Source organism: Gymnoscopelus braueri, assembly GCF_963280865.1.
Source record: "Gymnoscopelus braueri genome assembly, chromosome: 9".
NCBI classification, from domain to species: Eukaryota; Metazoa; Chordata; class Actinopteri; order Myctophiformes; family Myctophidae; genus Gymnoscopelus; species Gymnoscopelus braueri.
In genome coordinates this window covers 5,370,064-5,386,316 of record NC_137610.1, presented here as the reverse complement: position 1 = coordinate 5,386,316, position 16,253 = coordinate 5,370,064, and positions in this window count along the sequence as shown.

Below are 16,253 nucleotides of genomic sequence, written 5' to 3'. Positions count from 1 at the left end.
TGGGGGGTCCCTGGAACAACATATTTTTAGATGGGGGTCCGCAGACATGAAAAAAATTGAGAACCACATGCTGTAAGAGATATTTGTGTGTGTGTGTGTGTGTGTGTGTGTGCAGGGCGGCCTTAATGAACTGGGGGCCCGTTTCAAGAGCTAATATGAGGCCCCCATATGCCCCCCCAACAAAAAAAAAGAAACAAAAAAAAAAGAGAAAAAAAATATATATATAAACTTGCTGACAGTCTCTGGTGGCAAGCTAGAGGACTTATCTAGGTCCTATTGCAACCCCTGGGGGTCCCTGGACCCCACTTTGAGAACCACTGGTGAATATTGTCTCCTGGAGTCATCCTTGACTTCACATAACCAGACTTTCAGAGATCTCTGCTACTGATGAGTCTGGTGACGTTCTCTGATGCACATTCTTTTTTTATATCAGCCACTTCTTTATACCTGTAAACCTGTCATGTGACCAAAAAAAGCTGATTCGTTGTGGACTAGAGGTGGGTGAGAACAATTTGTAGGGGGGCCGGGACTGCATTCCAGGACCAATGAGAAGCATGGAGGGCGGTCCTTCCTAATCTGGGCGGAGACGTTTAGTGGGTGTGGTAAAGGCGGCGAAATCGTGTCCTAAAAAACAGCAACAACAACAACAGTGGGCGGAGCTTCGTCAGCGGTTGTCTTCGCCGGCCGTCCGAAAGCCAATACAATTAATTTAAATGTACCCAGATGATTGGTAGGCGGAGATAGGAGGAGATATCCCATTGGCTGGCTATGTGAGACTAGCTCCATGTCAACCACTTCTCCAAAACTATCTTTTTACACCACGGTAAGTTTGATTGATTGATTGATTTATGTATTTCTTTTTTTATTAAATTTTTTGTGGCTGATGAATTGTGGCAGAATGTTGGGGCAGAAATATGAATGTGTATGATTTCCACCGTCTGAAAATAAGATCCAAGGTTTTCTCATTCACATATCATGTGGTAATGCACACTGGCCATAAAAGTGAAGTAGTTAAAGGTATCATGACATTCATTTTCACTTTTTTTATTTTCAATGTTTTATTTGGGGTTTTATGACCTCAATTACACCCAAAAAACCTGAACTTAAAACATTCAGTGGATTTTCTGTGGTCTGGGGTTTTCTGAATAATTAGGCTGAAAAGTAATCTGAGCTTGGCCCTTCGACAGTGAGGTCACTGTCGAATAATCCCGCCCACTCTCCTCCTCGCCCCTCCCCTCCCCTATCCTTTCCTTTGGGGGGGGCGGAGCAGAGGCGATGATTGACAGGCAAAATCCCTCACCAGCGACACCCGCAGGCAAAGATTTCTTTTTTCATTGCAGTTGAAAAGGCTTTAGAAATGTGAGAGAAAACCTGCCATTGATCACTGGAATGGAATTTTCACTTAAAACTTTTTGTACACTTTTGAAGGACCAGGACAAAGACTTTGAATGTGGTGTAAAAGTGAATGTCATTAAACCTTTAAAGAGTAATCTGTAGGGGAGAGCCGCCATGTTTGTAACGCGTCATGGTTGCAACAAGCATGTTTTCTCTTGATTGGTCAATTTTCTCATAACGTCATCACATCAGTATGTGACCAGTGCTGTAATGAACGTGCCCAGGAAGTAGGAAGTATTTTCATCCAGACTAGAGAAAGTTATCGCAGAAAAACTGATTTATCTTAAAGTTAGTAAAAAAATCACCTTGAGTATCTTTGGTCTACAAATATTTCCTTTAATGTTGTCGAGCTAAAATCCACATGGTTGTCTGCATGTATCTGTTCTTCATCAGTTTACATCGTTTTATTACTCTATGCACGTTAGCTCTGTTCTGTAAACAAAGCCAAAGCAGTGGAGCACAGAGCGACCCGATTGTAACACCCATCTGTTTAGGTGTAATCAATGGATTTTCCCATGGAATTTACTCAAACTGCTATCCCGGTAAGATTTAATAAATTCCTTACGTTTGATACATTATCTTATCACATCCTTGGTATGAAAACAATGTAAAACAGTTGCTTGAAATGAATATAATTGATTTAAAGCTGAAAACGATTTGTTTAATGCCGTTTTTTTAGCAGTGTTACTTTTGTAACTATGGCTGTTACAATTAGTCTGATAAGCGCTTAAAATGTAACGTCGGAACAGCGTCCACTTTCGGTTTAATAACTCACGACCTGTTTTATCAATTGAAAAAAAAAAAAGTGGTTTATGATAGCAGACATGTGTAGGTTCTTTGCTTGAAAATATTACATGTGTAGGTAAAACGATCGCCGAGTAAAAGACCGAAAGGTGAAAATTTTTACAATTGAAGCGGCCCTCCCCTACTCTAATTCACAGAATCTCTGTCTGTGTCACACAGAAATGTGTCCCGGACGTAACTCGGAAAAAGGCCGACCGAACCGTCTCAAACTTGCCAAGTGTGTTTCATATGAGCCCGAGGTGTACAATGCCGACTGGCAATTCAGATGGACCAACTGGTCTCTCGGAATCATCAAATATCTGTATCTGTCAGCCAGCAGGTCTAAGAAAGAGGCAGACATAATTTTTTTCCCCTTTTTTAAATTATTTTTTGGGGACCTTCTTCCTTTATTTATAGTGGAAAGTGGAGAAGGACAGGAAACAGGGAGAGAGAGATGGGGAGAGACATGCGGTAAAGATCGTCGGGAACGGGACTCGAACCCGCGTTGCACTGTCAGGCTACTTTAGAACCTAGGTGCCCGGACCGCCAGGCCACGGTCCGGGCCAGACGCAGAGGTTCTCAGTGTCTTCGGCAGATTGTATGCATCGGCTTACCTGAGTGGCCAACCCAAACCGTCGGCTTCACGGCTGAGCACCACATCACATGTGTGCCGCATAGTCAATGTAAATGGAATGACTTGCGTTCCCAACATGCACGGCCCCAAGTAGGCCAGCGTGCTCCGTCCTTGTACTGTGTAATTCACACATTCTCTTGTGAATGCAGATTAGCCCTCATATCAGTGTGATTGACAGGAGAGATGATCAGAGGAGCAGAGTTTGTACCATTACGGTTCCAACATGGACTGAAGAATGGAAAGAGTCTCTCAGTGAAGGTGCAGCCAGTGAAAGAGTGGAGATTAACTCTGGTCTCCACCTCATAAAAGGAGACCAGACCCTCCTCATAATCCACAAACACTCCCACTTTTCACCGGTTAATAAATAATCTTTTTTTATCCCACGATTTTGTAACCCATTTTTCACCCAGTGCCAATGCCTAAGCTTGTAATCCTGGGCGCTACTCTCCCTCTGCCAGCCTGGGGAGAGCCCAGAACTTAGATCATGCGTCCTTCAATGCATGAGGAGTGAGCAGGCCGCTTCTTAACACCTGACAGGGGGGAGTTTCCCTTGTAGGACGTAGCGTGTGGAAGGAACACGTTATTCCAACCAGTTCCTTTCCCCTCCATCAGGCTCCCCGGCTGACCAGGGGGAGGCAGTATAGAGACCATGATTACTGCATTTTTGTGAAGGTACTGTACCTAATCTAGGAGACACGGGGAGAACATGCAAACTCCACACAGAAAGGCCCTTTCGCCAACCCCACCTAGGGTATGGGCACTGATAGGGGGGGAATGATGTCATTCCCACCCTCTGACACACAAGTGGAGGCACGCATTGCTGCTTGTCTGGCTGACATCTCGGAGTGGATGTCGACGCACCACCTGAAGCTCAACTTGTACAAGACTGAGCTGATGTTCCCGGGGAAGGGCTGTCCATACCGAGACCTGGCCATCACCATTGATAATGCTGTGGTGACGTCAACTCGGACTGCGAGGAATCTGGGTGTGATCCTGGACGACGACTGTCGTTCTCGGCAAACATCGCATCAGTGACGCGCTCCTGCAGCTTCCTCCTCTACAACATCAGGAGGATTCGCCCCTTCCTCACTGAGAAGGCAGCGCAGGTGCTCATCCAGGCTCTTGTTATCTCCCGTCTGGACTACTGCAACTCCCTCCTTGCTGGTGATCGGCGTCTGCCATCAGACCTCTGGAGCTTGTTCAGAAAGCTGCAGCTCGTCTGGTGTTCAACTGCCCCAAGTTCTCCCACACAACTACCCTTCTCCTTTCTCTACACTGGCTCCCCGTAGCGGCTCGCATCCAGTTTAAAACCCTGGTGCTAGCCTATAGGGCAGTGAAAGGAACAGCTCCTTCATACCTCCAGGCTATGGTCGAGGCTTACACCCCTGCATGACCACTTCGGTCTGCCGCCTCGGGACGACTGGTTTCCCCGTCACTCAGTGGTCCTTCTGGCCTATCTACACGGTCACAGCTTTTTTCTGTTCTGGCCCCACAGTGGTGGAATGAACTCCCCACTGATGTCAGGACAGCAGAGTCATTGCCCATCTTTCGCCGCAGGCTGAAAACCTACCTCTTCAGGAAACACTACCCTTCCTCTTAGCCTTGCCTACTTGTTGTCAATTATTTGTACGAGCTCTTGTATTTGTCTCATCTGTTTAACAAAGTAGGTAGCTGATATATTGCACTTTTACCTTAGCGCTAGGTATACTCTTAGTTGCTTGTTTTAGAAGAGAATGCACTTCTGGTGATTAGTAGTTTTCTTGCCTACCTATGTTGAATGCACTTATTGTAAGTCGCTTTGGATAAAAGCGTCTGCTAAATGACTGTAATGTAATGTAATGATGACGCGGAGGAGAGGACACTTCCCCAGCACCCACAGCGTCCCCGGCAGGAATCGAACCCAGGACTAGCTGTAAGGCGACAGTGCTACCGACTACGCCACAGTTCCCGCCATGGACAACTTCACTAAGTATGAAGTGTTTTAATGTCTGAAAATACACATTAACATGAATCCAACATTAATAGAAAAGATAATGTGTAAACAAACAGACACAAAACATTGTTTGACACAACACTGATGATAGTTGCTGACAAACAAGTCTATGAAGCTATCTATGGAATCTATGAAACAAGTTTAATCTGCAACACAATGTTATACAATATGTGGGGGGGTGGGGGTCCCTGCTTCATCTCTCTCTCAGCTAAGTGGTCCTTGGGCCGAAAAACGTTGAAGACCCCTGATCTACTGTAAGTGATATATTGTAATTGAACACAATCACAAATATATATTAAAGATGGCTCTTTAATTGCTTCAGTCATCAAATCAATTTCTGTTTTATTAAGCTTTTTTTCTTAATGAATGGAATTACAAAATGTATAATCCATTATTCTCTCTATGCTAGTAAAGCCTGATAAAAGTATCAAACTTCATGTTAACCCTTTAAGACCGGGAAAGTATCTGTGTTATTGTTAGATTTCTTTGGCTATTCAAAAATAGCAGATATATATATAGAAATATATGTATATATTTTTTTGTTTTGTAATAATAATCAATATCTACATAGTAACTAAAGTTTTCAAATAATTGTAGTGGAGTAAAAATATAATATTTGCCTCTGAGATGTAGTGGAGTAGAAGTAAAAGTATTGAAAACTGGAAATACTCCAGTAAAGTAAAATTCCTAAAATGTGTTCTTTAGTACAGACAGTACTTGAGTAAATGTACTTTCCACCAGTTCTAGTAACTACTCTTTTAATCAAAAGTAGGGGGGAAATTATCTATCTATCTATTTACCTACCTATCTAGTTATCTATCTATCTATGAAATTGTCAGCCGTTTAAGTCATCCTCCGTTTAGGTGGGTTCCCTTTTCCTTTGAGAAAATCATAACCTTCCCAAAACAATTTGAATTTCTTTTTTTGATAATTGTTTTTCTTGCTCCTCATTGTAGGCTTCCACTCAAAGTAGAATAATTTAATCATGCACATACTGTATGTGGCTACCTTTTATCCAGACAGATCTCGGCAGTTGTATCGTGCACCTGATAATGTCTACCAGGACCAACTGAAAGGAGTTTGATGCAGAGATTAAAGCGACGAGGTGATGACTGGGGACTTGAAGTTGCTGGTCGCCTGGTGGCAGAAGAGGCAGTATATCATATTCGATGCAGAAGAGACTTTGAGAACCCTGTTACAAAGTCTGAGGTAACATTATATGGATACACAATACAGCTGTACAATACAACTCACATTTCTTATCCTGAGGGAAGAAATATAATTTTTAATAGTGAAATAGTTAGATAGAATAGTTTTGATTTCAAAATAATTTATTCTGCTAGATTGATATGGGTCCAGGAATGAGGGGGACTAATAAAGGATAAGAAATGTGAGTTGTATTGTACAGCTGTATTGCGTATCCATATAATGTTACCTTAGACTTTGTAACAGGGTTCTCAAAGTCTCTTCTTCATCGAATATGATATACTGCCTCTTCTGCCACCAAATCTATAATACCAGACAGGCGACCAGCGACTTCATGTCCCCAGTCATCACCTCGTCGCTTTGCTTTCTGCATCAAACTCCTTTTCAGTTGGTCCTGGTAGACATTATCAGGTGCACGATACAACTGCCGAGATCTGTCTGGATAAAAGGTAGCCACATACAGTATGTGCATGATTAAATTATTCTACTTTGAGTGGAAGCCAACAATGAGGAGCAAGAAAAACTAAAAAAAACAATTATCAAAATTCATTTGAATCTTACATACAAAAGACTTACCAGGGTTTCTTTTCAATGTGCCAGTATTGATACCTTCATTGCAAAGGATGCAAGTATTATGGTAGATCAAGTGTGCCAGCTAGCACTTGAACTACTTGACCCAGACAATGCCCTGCGTCTTTTCTTCCTGTCTGGCCGTTGGTCTTGCTCATCTTGCTCTAAAGAATAGATTATGTTTAAAGTTTTTATTAAATTATGATGTCACTCACAACATAGAATAGGATTGAAATCTGCAAGTGGCAACTTTCATCACATTGAAAAAAACGTATGATTTCCAGTGGATATACCTCTTGCACGACTGTATAGCTCGGTTTTGCATTCCAAATGGTATCTTAGTTTGGGGTCATCTCAGTTTTTCCAGTCCTCATGTAGTCTTCTGATTAATGCTGCATCATCCACACTCTCAGAATAAGACAACATCTGTGCATAGCCTTTTTGGGTGACTTTTGAGAGCTTTTGAATCTCAGTCTCAGGACCACCACAGATGAAGCACCTTAAGCCACAAGCTACAGAATCCTCTTCCATGTTGTCTACTAAAAGACAAGTGTCATGATTGTTTAACTAATGATTGTTCAATGTAAGCAATAGGCTAGAGAAAATTGACATCTAAATTCACAGTAATCAAAAGTTTTGCCAGCAGAGGAAAATAAATGCCAAAAAGTAGATAAACTACCGTACCTTAAAATCGTCCAGACATATTTGCCAGGATGCAACACTCCCGCTCCTTCCCCACATGCAGACAGTGTATCCCACTGAGCATGTGCACAGTAGGTGTACACTCTTATCAAGTGTTTAGCAATATTTTCTTATTTTATTTTTCAGAATAGAATCAATTCAACAACACCCCAATCCCCTACCATTGATTATACACTGATTATACACTAACAATAACCAATATACCAATATTAGATGGCCAGGGAGACATTTTTACTCAAAAATAATGGTTGGAATGGATTCAGCACCCCTGAAAACCCATAGTTAGACACCTCACAAGACTTTTATTTCTTTTCATATTTTTCACCCAAGCCCTCTGGGCTCCTTAACTTTGATTGGCTCTCCAGGATTTTCCACGAGGATTTGGGTTTAAATTAATTGAGAGGTGATTCTAGACACCTATAAGAACACATTGGTGAAGAAAGCTATTGGTAGTACATTTTTTCACAGATGGTCCAAATATTTTGCTAAAATTCCCTAACTATATGTGGTGTTCTATGTACGGTATAGAGGCCTCTGTCTGTTACCTAGCGTGTTTAACATAGGTTCTGCCTACGTGGTGTTCTATGTATAGAGGCCTCTGTCTGTTACCTAGTGTGTTTAACAACGGTTCTGCCTACATGGTGTTCTATGTATAGAGGCCTCTGTCTTACCCGTCCCAAGGCAGAGCATACAGACCAATTATTTGTTTACCAACATTGAGACTGGATGCACAGGTGATTGTTTCATGCAATCAATTCTCAACCTGTTGTTTCGGGGTGCGCTGGTTTCAGTGCAGCCACAAGAGGGGGCTCTTGTGTGTTGGCTAGTGCTGCGCACCCTAGCGAGACCTGACAGAATGCGGGTTTCATTCGGAGCCAGTGTGACGTTTGGAGCCAGTGTGACGTTTGGAGCCACAGTGACGTCGTCTGTTAAGGGGTCTATATACAATTTACTAAGTAGGAGAACAGGGCTGCCACAATGAAGGCTCTGTCCCCCAAGTTTCGCTTGTTTGAAAATCCCCCTTATTGATTGATTGATTGAATATTTTATTAGGCAAAAAATGTAAAACAGCACAGTCACATTTAAAATACTTTGTCTAACAGGTTCATAGGTTCATAAAAGTCCTTGCGGACTTGTTTCCAATGAGGGCCTTGATAATTGGACATGACTACAATAATGTCTGTACTATGGACTGCACTGAATGCCATAAAGAAATAAAGAAATACAAAAATCCGGGAATAGGGATGCTATCTGTGTAAGCCGATCCCAGTGAATGAAATGATAGAAGAAGGCCTTGTGAAGGAATGTAACCCGATCCTTTTGAATCAGATGATAGAAACTCTTTGTTAAACGTTGTGGGAATTATGTTTGACCTGATAACTCTTTCAGGATGAGACATCCATCGTGTTACAGCCACTTTGATTAAATGCCTTTTAACCCCGTCTAAGACCTGAGGCTGATTCTACAAATGTCTTCTAACAGTTAAAAAAAAAAAACATATGTTGCTATATCAGTGGTGCTTCAAATGTGTCACGTCCAGGACCCCCAAAACTACATATTTGGCAGCTGACCCCCCATCTCAAATTATTTAGTTCCAGGGACCCCCCAGGAGCACAGATTCCAGGGACCCCCCCAGAAGCACAGATTCCAGGGACCCCCCAGAAACACAGATTCCAGGGACCCCCCAGAAGCACAGATTTGAGTTACAAAGGTTTGCTTTAAAGATTTACACATGCACACTTTCACGAAAAATAAAAAATAAATAGCAGATCTACAAGTTAGCGTTGTGACGCGCAATGAGCTTGTAGATCTGCTATTTTTGAATATTATTAGTATCAAATAATGGTTAAAGTGGTTCAAATGTAAAATGACACAGATGCTTTCCCGGTTTTAAAGGGTTAAAAGGTGTGTTTACTTGGAACTGCAAGTGTTGACCAAGTCTTGCACGCTATTTTTGGCCCGGACGGAGGGCGTAGCGGTCCGGGCACCTCGGCAGCCAATGCCAACAGCACGGCAGCGGGCTTGAATCCCGATCCCGACGACGTTTGCGTCACTCCCCATCTCTCTCTCCCCATGTCCTGTCTGTCTACTGTATCTATCAATTAAGGCAGAAAAATACCCCTAAAATATATTTAATTTGTTTTGTTCCAAACTGTTAAAAAATATATATATTTGGAAAATGTTAAACATGATTAGAACATGCTTTAACATTCGACAATTAAGGTCTAATATTTCTACAAATTCCTATAAAACTGTATATCCAGTCATTTTGGGGCAAAAACAAGAAATTGAAGGATATAACATCAAGTCTGATAATGATGTACCGTGCATGTTCACATCATGTATACTGTTAGATTAAGAGCTGAACCTTCACACCATAAAACAGTCAGGTCTAGTACTTCATAAATAAGCAAGGTGCATGGTTCAGTGCGGTTCTATAGAGTGAGGGGGGGGGGGTACCCCTTGAATAAGAGTCGCTACACAGGTGATTACAATTGTGGTTGAATCCAATTATTTTTATTACCCTTTAATCTAAGTTTACAATTATGTATGAACCTATTAAACAATCAGAATGAATTATCATATACAAAAATGATACAATTACCAGCAGTTAAAATTCAATTCAGAGGCTCTGGACTGGATACAGAAATCTCTCCCTAGCACAGAGTAATGATGCTCCAGACAGGGCGATATTTCTGCACTGAAGCATCCTGACACCCTCAGAGCGATACAGTGTATTCACAAAATGTAGACTATCATAAAACATTATCAATAGATGTCGCTGTTGGTTGCAGAGGTTGGTTGATCAGGCTTCCTGCTGTTCTCACGCTTGACCGTACGGCCTTGGCTTTCCAAGCCTCCCGTCGAAGGCATCTGGATGGCTATACTCCCTAACTTTTGGACGCTGATAAGCTTCTATGAGGTTTATTGTCTAAAATAAGTTGGCCAAGTCATCTGGCATTTTTGAGTTTCTGTTTACTGGGAACTAACACACTGAATCCTGCTGTATAATTTGATGGCATTTATATCCATTTAAAGCTTTTAATCATTACTAGTTAATATTACAATAAGAGTATACGATTGTTTAGGCCACAAAACATTACTATCTTTATGAAATCATTTAAAGCACTATATTAACCTTACAGCAATAGTGTGTGTCTATAGTCAGTTTATGACTCCCTTTGAGGAAGTGTGAGAGAGATAAAGGGGCCTCAAAGGTGATGACCTCATCTCCTGATGCTAGAGTTTTGTAATATAAAGTCTAAAACTCATAACACTATCAGACCTACAAATTATTCAAATATACGCACAGTATAAAAATCTAAGTATTAGTTTACTTCTCAAATAATCAGAATAGCTGACTTTAATTCTAAAAACACTCTAATTTCCTTCCAATACTTTACATTAATTAAGACAATACATTACTTGGACAAACAAGCTAATTTTACATCAAGGTGCCCATGCAGATGTCCCTACAGTAACCAACAATCCTGTATACACACACACACACGCGCACACACACACACACACACACACACACACACACACACACACACACACACACACACACACACACACACACACACACACACACACACACACACACACACACACACACACACACACACACACCCCAAATGCATAAAAATAGTAATCTAATAATAAAGTAATACATAGTAAACCAATAATCTAATAATAACTAATACATACGTAAACCAAGAACCTATCATCAGCCTACAATGAAACTATACACACTATAGAATTCCAGGTCAACAATGACCTGGCATCTGTCTACATAACATGATATCTAAGTTACATTTTAGCATTTGCATAATCTTGCAAGGTCGTCAAGGCTAGGGCAAGTTCTACGGGCTAAGATGGAGTCTGAAGAGGTGATATTTTGATATTACTCCTTCAGATTTTATCCACATTTCACACAAATCGGTACACATGATCTCTATAGTCATGTGATCAAGAGGGATCTGTCCGATATTTCATATTCCATCCTGATTGGCGAATTAAGAACATTGCTGGCCCACAATAACCAACCTGACCTGGCGGAGACCTGTGCTCCCAGTTTTCTATCAATTACAAATCTCCATGAATTCAAGGCTTCATGGGGTGTGTAATTGATAAAAAATAAGATTTTCTTTTTGGGTGAACTACTCCTTTAAGAGTTAGGTTGACATCACCTGTGGAATCAGTGGGATAATGAATGGGGTTTTGGTCGTAATAAATGATGTCCTGCTCCTTGTTGTGTGAATGAATCGCCCACACCTGCCACAGAGCCTGTTCAGCATCCATTCAGAACAGATCCACCACAAAGCAGGAGATTCCAGAGCAGCAGATCTATATCTATATCTGTTCATTCTGACACCGGACCCCGGGTCAAGGCAGGCGGCCAGCTTCTGTTTGCATTGTTCCGTTTGAAGTGGATTCGAGTGCCGTGCCGCTCTGTGGTCGCCAAGCGAGCGCTCATGAGGGAATTGTTGGGTTTCTGTAAACTAAACAGTCCAGTCTTTGCTCTGTATGTAAAAAGTAACGTGAGGTAACGATTCAGTGGTGGAAAGTAGCATCAGTACATCTCAAGTACTCAAGTATACTGTACAATTTTGAGGATGTTTTACTGTCCTGGAGTAATTCCATTTTTCTATACTTTTACTCTTAGTAACTCTTTTACTTTAGTTACTAGTTACTTTGTAGATTTTGATTACAAAATATACATTAACCACCTCAGCCTTATTTAAACTTTGTCCATTTGAAAATAGTAGATCTACAAGCTCACAAAGCGTCGTTGTGAGCTTGTAGATCTGCTATTTTCACACACACACACGCACGCACGCACGCACGCACGCACACACACACACACACACACACACACACACACACACACACACACACACACACACACACACACACACACACACACACACACACACACACACACACACACACACACACACACACACACACACACACACACACACACACACACACACACATCATGTAATTGAACAATTATTACTGCTATTATTTTCTTTTGCCTAAATCATCTCTTCATGACTTTGGTCACCTCTGATAAAATGGTACATTATATCCTTAATGAAAGGATCATGCTTTTCCCATCACAGTATTTTAATGGCCCACAGTAGGTCATGAGTGTGACCCATAGGCCTTTTTATTATGCCTCAGTCAAAGAAAATATGACTTATAACGTTTTATATTCGGTTCAAATATTTTTTTTTTTTTTGGGGGGTGGGGGGATTGGGGGGTCGCGTTCTGGAAAGGGTTAGAACCACTGAGTTTATCTCACTACAAAACATGATAACAAGAGGCATCCAGTGCCAGAGCACAGGGCGCAAGGACAGAATCGATTAAAAAACAATGACTTACTGCGGCCTAGAAGGTTAAATCAGTACTCCACTAGGTTGAACACCTGTACTTTGACATCAGAGACTGAACAAAAAACATGTTGTTTTTGCTTTTTTGCTTTTTTGAATGTTGTTTTTGCTTTTTTGCTTTTTTTTAAAGAACAGGATTAGAGGGTATCTAACAAACATAATTATGTTTTTTTTTTTCATTGCATTATTTAAACAAGACCAGGAGACCTGGTTCTGCCAGACCCAGACTTCACATGACGTGTCAGCCTGTGTCTATGCCCATGTATGGACGAAAGGGGGACAGACTTTTATGACTGGGGCCTAAGGACAAAGTGACCATGCCCATGTATGGACGCAACAGGTACAAAGCCTCATGTAAGCCAGACCCCCTGGGTCCGGCAAAAATGTTGTGTTATATACATGCAGTGATGCTATGCTCATTTGGGAAGTGATTGCACTCTATTTTAATGACGTCACGTGCACACGCACGAGCACGTCACGTGCACGCGCACTTGCACGTGCGCGCCCTCCCGTGCATGTGCATAAATGTTCCCTCACGCGCTCAGTGCGCACTGCTCACAGAACAGCTCCGACCAGCATTATGATTATTAAATGTGCATAAATAGTAGGAAACATGTTTGTATAGGAAATAACTAGTTTTAGTTTAGTTTTTGTAAATGTTGCCTTGAAATAGAGAAGCTGAAAAGGGTGGCAGGATGTAGGCTATATAAAGAAATTATGTCAACAGATATGGTGGAAAAACAAACAATGTTTTAAATGTAATTGTAGTCTTAGTTACATTGTTAATTTAGTTTGTATTTACTTTTCTAGTTTAAGTTAATTCAATTAAAGACATTGTTGTACACACAAACACAAAAGCAAACTTAAAATAATCAGACAACTTGTTTACTTGAACTACTTTACTTTGAGGGAAAAAAAACAAGCGCACTGAGAAAGGAGGCAGTGTGTGTGTGTGTGTGTGTGTGTGTGTGTGTGTGTGTGTGTGTGTGTGTGTGTCTGTCTGTGTCTGTGTCTGTGTGTGTGTGTGTGTGTGTGTGTGTGTGTGTGTGTGTGTGGAGGGGGGGGTGAGTGAGTCAGGGTGAGACAGAGGAGAGGAGGGCGGGATGGAGATACGGGGGCAGACAGAGTTTGAGACGCGGGTGAGAAAGATGACACCTCCAATCTTATACAGTGTATGTGAGGACGTAGTTGAACACACCTGACGACCTGAGCTATTGTTATGCTAAGTAGCCAGGTACTCGCTCGGCGCACGGATCGAGTGGAACGCATTCTTGCATGCACGCGCGTGCACCTCGCTTGCACGCGCGTGCACATCTGTGCATGTGCCTGCGCGTCCCCCTGGTCAAATAAGTGGTTGCACGGCGTGCAACCCCGTCCACTGAGCATTGCACCCCTGTATACATGTATACGTCATGGCTTTTCCTTTCTTTTAATGTCTATGCGAACCCGGCGGTCTGGTAAAGGGGTTAAGAAGCGGCCTGGGTTGTTTTACAACCACAGAACCGCCAGATCAGAGGAAGAGACTGTCACTACTGCCAGCAGACAAACTATACAGTACATGATTACATTAATGACCACTGTCGGACAATCTATGTACTGAAAAGACACACTTTTGTGCCACTGTGGGATGTTGTATGAACTGTTTGTCCACACAGTGATGTGATGTAATGTCTCTCTCCTCTGAAAAGCTTTTTTTTTTTTTTAAGTTGGTCACAAAAAAAATAGGGAAGGTGTCCATCCAGCCTATGGGATGGAATGTGTCCATGTCCATCCTCCAGCCTATGGGATGGACTTATTTTCATGTCAAGGACCCCCAACTTGATATGTATTTGGCCGCGGACCCCCTTCTGAAAAGATTTTGTGCCAGGTGTTTCGCCAAGGTGGGCGACTGGGCGTGGTTATACGCCCGGCCCCTTTAACCTCACAAAAACTATGCCTAACCCTAACCTCAAAAACCACGCCCACCTGGGAGAGAGAGAGAGAGAGAGAGAGAGAGAGAGAGAGAGAGAGAGAGAGAGAGAGAGAGAGAGAGAGAGAGAGAGAGAGAGAGAGAGAGAGAGAGAGAGAGAGAGAGAGAGAGAGAGAGACCTTATAAAGGCGCAGTCAGAGCAGTAGCAGCATCAGGTGTAAGACATGGAGCGGAGCAGGATGACACACAGATGGATGCTGGCATGGATGATGCTGAGCCTTGGTCTACCTGCAGCTAATACTGGTCTGTTACGTCTATTAATGTCTTATTACACTGGTCTGTTACATCTATTAATTTCTTAATACACTGGTCTGTTACATCTATTAATGTCTTATTACATTAGTTTCAGTCGTGTAAAGTAACTATAAGTACAAGTACTCAAGTATTGTACTTTAGTACAATTTTGATGTATCTTTTTACTTTACTGGAGTATTTCCAATTTTCAGTAGTTTTACTTCTACTCCACTACATCTCAGAGGCAAATATTGTACTTTTACTCCACAATTATTTGAAAACTTAAGTTACTAGTTACTTTGTAGATTTTGTTTATTATTACAAAACCACTTCAGCCCTATACATTTCGGCCATTTGAAAATAGCAGATCTTGTAGATCTGTTATTTTCAAAAGTTTTTTTGTGCATTTTATACATAAGAAAACTCTGTGAAATGGGACATTCTGCATAATGAGTACTTTCGACTTTTGGTACTTTTAAGTACATTTTGATACCAATACTTTTGTACTTTTACTCAAGTTCATTTTGAATTTCAAACTTTTACTCGTAACAGAGAATTTCTATATTGCAGTATTGATACTTTAGATCAGGGGTCTTCAAGGTTTAGGACCCCTTGGCTGAGAGAGAGATGAAGCAGGGACCCCCACATAATTATTGTACACAATTAATTGCAGACTAAACTTGTTCATAGATTTCATAGATAGCCTCATAGACTTGTTTGACACAACACTGACAGTGTTGTGTTGTGTTTGTTTGTCTGTTTGTTTACACATTATCTTTTCTATTAATATGTTTGATTCACGTTAATGTGTATTTTCATTTAACCACTGAAACCCTCAATACTTGACCTTTCTTGGTCTGCTCTTTTCCCCTATACACCAAATCTCTCTGCCAAAAAGTTCTTTGGCTGAATGTTCCCCTCAGAATAGGGATTTTTGGGTTCAATCCCCTTATAATTGACTACACTTAGGTAGTGCATGGACTGAACCCTAAAATAGATATTTTTATGTATTTATTGTGGACTGAAGATGAAGCTACGTGCTTTAGTGGTTGATTTGTTCATTTAATGTTTAGGTGGGTTTAGTCCTCCCGTTTGTCTTGTTTTAATCCATTAAGAATGGGAACACATCTCTGTCATTTTAAGATTTCTTTGGGCTATTTTTGAAAACTCGTAACATGCAAATCTTTTTTTTTTTTATATATATATTCAAAGATTTGCACATATTTTCACGATTTTTCAAAAAAAGAAGATCTACAAGCTCATAGCGCTATGAGCTTGTAGATCTGCTATTTTTGATTAGCCAAGGTATAACATAATGGTTAAATTGGTTACACAGATGCGTTCCGGATTTTAATGGGTTAAATT